Source organism: Sorex araneus, chromosome 4 (genome assembly GCF_027595985.1).
Source record: "Sorex araneus isolate mSorAra2 chromosome 4, mSorAra2.pri, whole genome shotgun sequence".
Classification (NCBI taxonomy): domain Eukaryota; kingdom Metazoa; phylum Chordata; class Mammalia; order Eulipotyphla; family Soricidae; genus Sorex; species Sorex araneus.
Genome location: NC_073305.1, coordinates 14429229 through 14436134, shown reverse-complemented (window position 1 = coordinate 14436134; position 6906 = coordinate 14429229).

The following is a 6906-nucleotide window of genomic DNA, read 5'->3' as shown; positions in this document are numbered from 1 at the left end:
ATTTCAACAGGACAAGGTATTTCCTAAGGCCATAATCACACTTAAACATTTACACTTTGCCCTACAATTTAGCTGAGTTCATCCAACTTCGTTTCCTAGTGGAGTCAACCTACTAATCCACGTGTAGAAGCAGTCACTAAAGCTGATCTCCAGAGTAATTAATGTGTGGTATTGTCGGGGCCAGGACCACTCCCACCAGAGCTTCAGATTGGTTGCCAGAGATCCAACAGAGAGCACAGGAAATGCAAAGCATGTATTCTACCTCTTGAGCTTTACATCTCTCACCCAGGGAAGATTTTCTCAATAAATCACTTAAACCCAAAATCTTGGCATAGAGTTGACTTCCTAGAGAATCCAACCTACAGTCCTATCTAAATTTATTCATACATAACTTTATTTTTTAAAGGTTGTTTTCTTGTCAACAAATGGTGCTGGGAAAGCCTGAGACCTCTATGCAAAAGAATGAAATTAGATCACTCACACCATGCATGACAGTTAACCCAAAATAGATTAAAGACTTAAATGTTAGATTTAAAACCATAAAATATAGCAAAGAAAACCTGGGCCCCAAATTCCATGATATTGGCTTCGGGTTATCTTTCTTCGGTGATTTGACTCCATTGGCAAAGAAAATTAGTCACAGACAAAAATGGGAATACATCAAACTAAAAGTTTTATGCATAGCAAAAGAAAGAGTCATCAACACAGAAAGACCTATTGAATGATATAAATATTTGCATGCATTTATCTGCCAAAGAGCCAATATCTAAGTGTCATAAAGATCTCACAAAACTTGGGGCTGCTAGAGAGAGTAAAGGGGTTAAGGCACTTGCTTTGCATGTGGCTGACCCCATTCAATTCCCAGCACTACCTAGTCCTCTAGGCATCTCAACATTGCAACCTCAGGCCCTTGCATTGAGTCTGGCCTAGTTGGCTGAGGATGATCTCCTGAGCACAGTTTGGGAGCGCTCCCTCTCCCCAATTCACAAAACTCAACACTTGCATTATGATTCTCTGAGTTCAGTTCCCGCCACTGCAAAATAAAGTGTGTGTGAGAGGATGGGGAGGGCGGTAAGGTGGTGGGGTAGTGGGGGAGAGAAGAGCCCAAAAGACACTTTTTCAAAGAATCCATAACAATGACCACCAACACACACATGAAAAATGCTCATTATCACTGATTCTAAGGGAAATCAAATCAAAACAATAGTGAGACATTATCTCACAGGAGTGAGAGTGGCCTATATCAGAAAGGCCAGATCAAGACTGGAGAGAGAATAGAATGGGCAAGTTGCTTGCCTTGTACACAGTTGACTCAGGTTTGATCTCCAGCACGGTCTATGGTCCCCTGAGCACGAAGTCCTGTCAGAAGTAATCCCTGAGCACAGTCACGAGTAAGACCTGAGCACAGCCAGGTTTGTCCCCAAACAAAACAAAACAAAGCAAAGTCAAATAATGGAGAAACCTCTATGGAAAAAATCTGAACATTTCTCGAAAATTAAACACAGAACTTCCATAAGATCCAGCAATTCCACTCCTTAGGTAGCTATCTAAAGAACACAAAAACACTTTTAAAAAATACACACAATATAATACTGTTCATTGCAGCATTTCTTATAATAATCAAGATTTGGAATTAATCCAAGTGCCCAATGATAAGTAGATTTTAAAAAAAAGTTGTGGTAAGTAGACACAATAAAACACTATTCAGTTGTTAGAATAGAAATCTTGTCTTTTGCTACCACAGGGATAGAACAGGAGGGGGGTCATGCAAAGTGAAATAAGTCCAAAAGAGAAAGACAAATACCAGATGATCTCACTCAGATGTGGTACATATATAGAAACAAAGTGAGGGAACAGATAGTGGCCAATATAAACAACTCATTAAACCCTTACCACAGAGCTGAGTTGGCCAAGGTCAGGGAGGGGACCGGAAGAGGAGAGGGGATCCAACGGTCTGTGGTGGACGGATGCTATCACTTTGGTGATGGGTGTTGTGTGGCAACAAGTAACCCTAAAACACAAACATTATGGTCTTATAAACCATCACATCTCAGTAATAAATAGATTTGCTTAATAATAGAAACAAATTAGTTAGAAAGCTATAAGTTTACAGTTTCTGATTTAGACTATTTTAAGTCTACTGAGGGAAGCAGGGATTGAAGAAGGTGCTAAAGAATTCAACAAAGATGCTGAGCAACTCATCTCTGTATAGATGCAGAGACCTAAACATTTAATGCCTACATTTTTTTAAGCTATTAGGTTTCCAAACACATTTGGTTCCTTCTGCTCTATATATTAACACTTCCTGTGAAGACCAGAAAACAGAAATGTATGACTCATTCTCAGGTTTTCTTATGTAATCACTTATTTTTTTTAAGGATTGTATATTGTTCTAATAATGTACTAACATTTGTTTAGTGTAATTTAGTCTTCAAAGTGCTTTCCAGTACAAGAGCTTATGTAATCCCTACCCTCTAAGGATAAATTACTAACTTAATTTCACGGACAAAGATACTGAAAGTTAAAAATTAGACCAATATGGTTCTCAATTGTGCATGTTTTTCTAGCACAAAATACTGATGGAGGTCTTAGAAACTGTCATTCTTAACCAGATAGAAGAACATAGGAGGGTTGAGATCAGCAGAGAATGAGAAGAGACTCTGCAAAATAAAAATGTTTGTAGGAAAAGCAAAGTTGATATTATGAAGAATTGGGAAATAATAAAAAAAGTGACAAAATGAGGTGGATAATAGGAAGGATATAAAGAGCAAAGTTTGATGGAAGAAGCTAAAATCTTCCCTCAAGAAGATAAATAGGAAAAAAAGAAGAAGCATCAGATTGAGTCTCAGGTGGGTTAATTCTGAGGGAGACAAAGGTCAAAAATAATATGGACTCATCAGATATGTGGGAAGTCAAGGCAGTTTCATTACAGGCTAAAAAGAGGCCAGGGAGTGGCTAGAGCGATAGCACAGCGGGTAGGGCATTTGCCTTGCACATGGCCGACCCGGGTTCAGTTCCCAGCATCTCATATGGTCCTCTGGGTACCGCCAGGGGTGATTCCTAAGTGCAGAGCCAGGAGTAACCCCTGTGCATTGCCAGGTGTGACCCCCCCCTCCGCCCATAAAAGACCAGGGAGATATCTTGATAGCTCTGGGGAAAACAAACTGGGGAGGTTGGGCCAAACCAGGCACCAAAGGTTCCCATGATAGAAGTAAGCAGTAAAACTGGTAAGCTAGAGTCCCTCGAGCAAACAGCTCCACCATCAGATCCTGGGGATTCCAGCCTGAACGCTAGTCCAAAGGATCTGCTGTACTATGAGTTGGGAAAGCAGGAAGTGATGTTGTGAGGCTGACCTAGTAGTGGAAACAGACCCACAGCAAAGCATATCGAGTTTGAACTACAGTCCTGATAATTTGCTGCTTTGGCCTTATATGTTTTCCCTTTGCTTTTAGTTTTTTTTTTAATTTATTTTTTAATTGAGTTACTGTGAGAACAGTTACAGGCCTTTTAGGATCGAGTCTCAGTCATACTATGCTCAAACACCCATCCCTTCACCAGTGCACATGTTCCACCACCAATAACCCCAGCATACCCCCTTCCCACTCCCCCTCTGCCTGTGTGGCAGATGATTAGCACTTTACTCTTTCCTTACTTTGATTACATTCAATTTTTAACAGGAAACTCACTATCATTATTTGGTGTTTTACCCCCAACTGTCAGACCTGTTGGAATGACATCATTAGATCGTATGCTTTCTATTGTTGGTAACAAAGAGCATATGATGTTGCATGGTCTCGAAGCGGCCACCCAGATTTGGAATTCTGGTATTAAGTCCAGAGGTATTTCTGCCAGCAGCCGCTGCATTCTGAGATTGATTTCTGTGGCGCTGGGAACATGATTGTTCAGGAGCGAAGGAGCTGTCCATGGGCAAATGCTCAGGGTCTTATTTGGGCAGGAGGCTGCTTTTAGTTTGATCCCAGAACCTGAAGCCATCCATGGGACTGTAGATTTTGATAGGTAAGTCAAGACTCCCAGGGCTAGTTGGTCTGGTACGGCTACTGACTAGCTATGAGATCACTTGGCTGGATTACTTTTCTAATCATCAGTTTTCCCATCTGTGTAGTGGAGCTAATATTAGTACTCATTTCTTGTGGGTTCTTCTATGCAAATGGCTAGAGGAGAGGTTATATATGGCAAACATTATGTAATGTTTGCTGTCAATTTGTGGTAGAGACTGTGACCAGGATGGGAGAATTATGTGTCCAGGTAACCAGGAGAGTTACCTGCAGGGAACTAGGAAAAATGTTTGAGAGCAGAATTAATACAGTGTCTCATTGAAAGCTTCTAGATGGCTTCAGAAAGGGACTGTAGACATCATGATGAAAAAAATCTCTGCCAGACTTTGTTTTGTTTTTCTCCAAGGCCTAAATCCTCACTATGTTAGGAACTCATTCTTGTCTTTGCCAGTTTTTGAAAGGTTTGGAACTTGGAAATTAGTCTGCACTTTGTCAGTCCTTGCTGTTCATATGTTCTGTAAAAATCTTTTTTTAAAGATCCATTCTATTAAAACTATGAAGATTACAAACCTGGTTATTTTCTATAAGCTCTTTGGAGCCCCACAACCTCTCGCCTGGGATTGGATCCCTCTCCAAAAGATGGAATCATGGTTTAAATTGTCTTTGTCTTTTGCGATGGAAAACATGATGGAGATAGCTTTTGTTATGTCAAAATAGAAAACTGAAAAGAACCAGATAAATTATCAATAATATGCATACAAATGATTTATAATACTCTCCCCACCCCAAATTGTTGGATTATAAGCTTTTATTTAGGAAGAGAAGATAAGCTTTCTGATAAGACTGGTTGGAAGCAACATTGAGAGTGACATGCATGCACAAACATCTGCAAATAACAGGCTACTCTAAAACCTCACCGGATCCAGATCTGACATCTACCGACCTCTGATTTTTCAAGCCCATGGCACGTGATGAACTATGCCAATTACTTTCATGCCACACATAATTTTTCCTATTGAGGACGTATTTCAAGCGCTAACATCACAAGCTATTTGAAGAATTAGTTAACAGTTCCATTTTCCTATTATATGTAATATTGCCACAGCAAGTCATGCATAAAGTTGAATTAAAACATTAATTTCCCGCGAGTTCTGAGAGTCACAAGTTTTATTTCTATGGATATTTAGCACATCCTAAAAATGAGCAATGACTGCTGTAATGGTTTTAGTAGAATTTCCCTAAAACCTTTTATTTTTTTCCTTGACATTCTAGGTTCTGGCTAATGCTAGAGTGGCAGAGAGTTAAATGAAAGGGAGCAAACTCATTTGCTGAAACCATTTTCCCAGCCTGAAAGATAATGACAGTGATAGCCCGGCTTGAGAAATGGGTTTGAAGATAACCTCAAAACCAATCTGTGCACCTGCTGAGACACACAGACTATCCAGAACAGTCAGCCGCCATCCTCAGGAAACAGACAGTTCGAGAGTGTCTGTATAAAAAGCCTGGTGTTTGGAGCTGGAGGAGACACATAATAAACAGAATTCTTAATTACAACTTCTGAGAACATGTGCTTGGAGTTAAACACACACACAATACACACACAAACATACAACACACACATATACACATACACACATACATACACACCTGAAAATGAAATGAAACTTTCAAATAGATGACTACTGTTGTCTAAAAGACTCCTTATGTGGCAGTAATTAAAAACCCATTAAACAACAGAGGGGAATTGGAAGCACATACCTGGTTTAAGTACTGGACTGATAGCACAGCGGGTAGGGTGTTTGCCTTGCACGCGGCCAACCCGGGTTTGATTCCTCTGTCCCTCTCGGAGAGCCTGCAAGCTATTGAGAGTATCCCACATGCACGGCAGAGTCTGGCAAGCTACCCGTGGAGTATTTGATATGCCAAAAACAGTAACAACAAGTCTCCCAATGGAGACATTACTGGTGCCCGCTTCAGCAAATTGATAAACAACTGGGACAAGCAGTGCTACATTGCTACCTAGTTCAAAGGTGGGGAAGCCCCACGCATCAGACCAGCTGTCATGCCCACAATTTGCCTCTGGGCTCCATCCCAGCGCACCAACAGCCCTGGCCCAGAGACTCCCAGTTGAATCCCAAAATGTATTAGTGCCATATAGAGATGTCTCTGGAACCCAATCATTTACAATCTAGAAAGTTACATTTGCAATTGCAGCTGTGTGAGCTCTCATGATACTCAAAATGAGCAACGGAAAATAAGTGATCTAGCCTCTGCCCCTGGCAGGTAGTCTTACATGGTGGTGGAAAAGTTCAAGCAGAACATAATGCCCAAAATTAGAGAGAGAGTATTGGGGAAATTGTCTGCCATAGAGGCAGGGTGAACTGGGACATTGGTGGTGGAGAATGAGCACTGGTGGAGGGATGGGTGTTCCATCATTGTATGGCTCAACCTCAAACATGAAAGCTTTGTAACTCTATCTCATGGTGATACAATTAAAAAATCTAAAAACAAAAAAGATGGGGAAGCTGTAGCTGATTAGGCCACCTCTGTAATACCAGAAAAGTCCTCATTTCTTCCAGTTTCTCCCCATACTTGCTTCCTCTCAGAGGCTGGCTTCCCTCACGATCCTAAAATGATCACCACAGATCTAGAATTCACCTCTGATCGCACTGACCATCCTAAAGAAGGAGAAAATTTACTATTTCTCAGCGATTCAAGAAGGAAGACTGAAATCGGGCAGCTTCCTTCTTTCGACCACCCAGGGTATGGACCTACTTATTAGCATCAGGCAATTGAAAATTCACTCCTAGAACTAAGTGATGAGGAGCTATTTTCCCCAATGCTTCTGGGTTGCAATGAAGGACTCATGGACAAGCAAAGAGAACCTGAA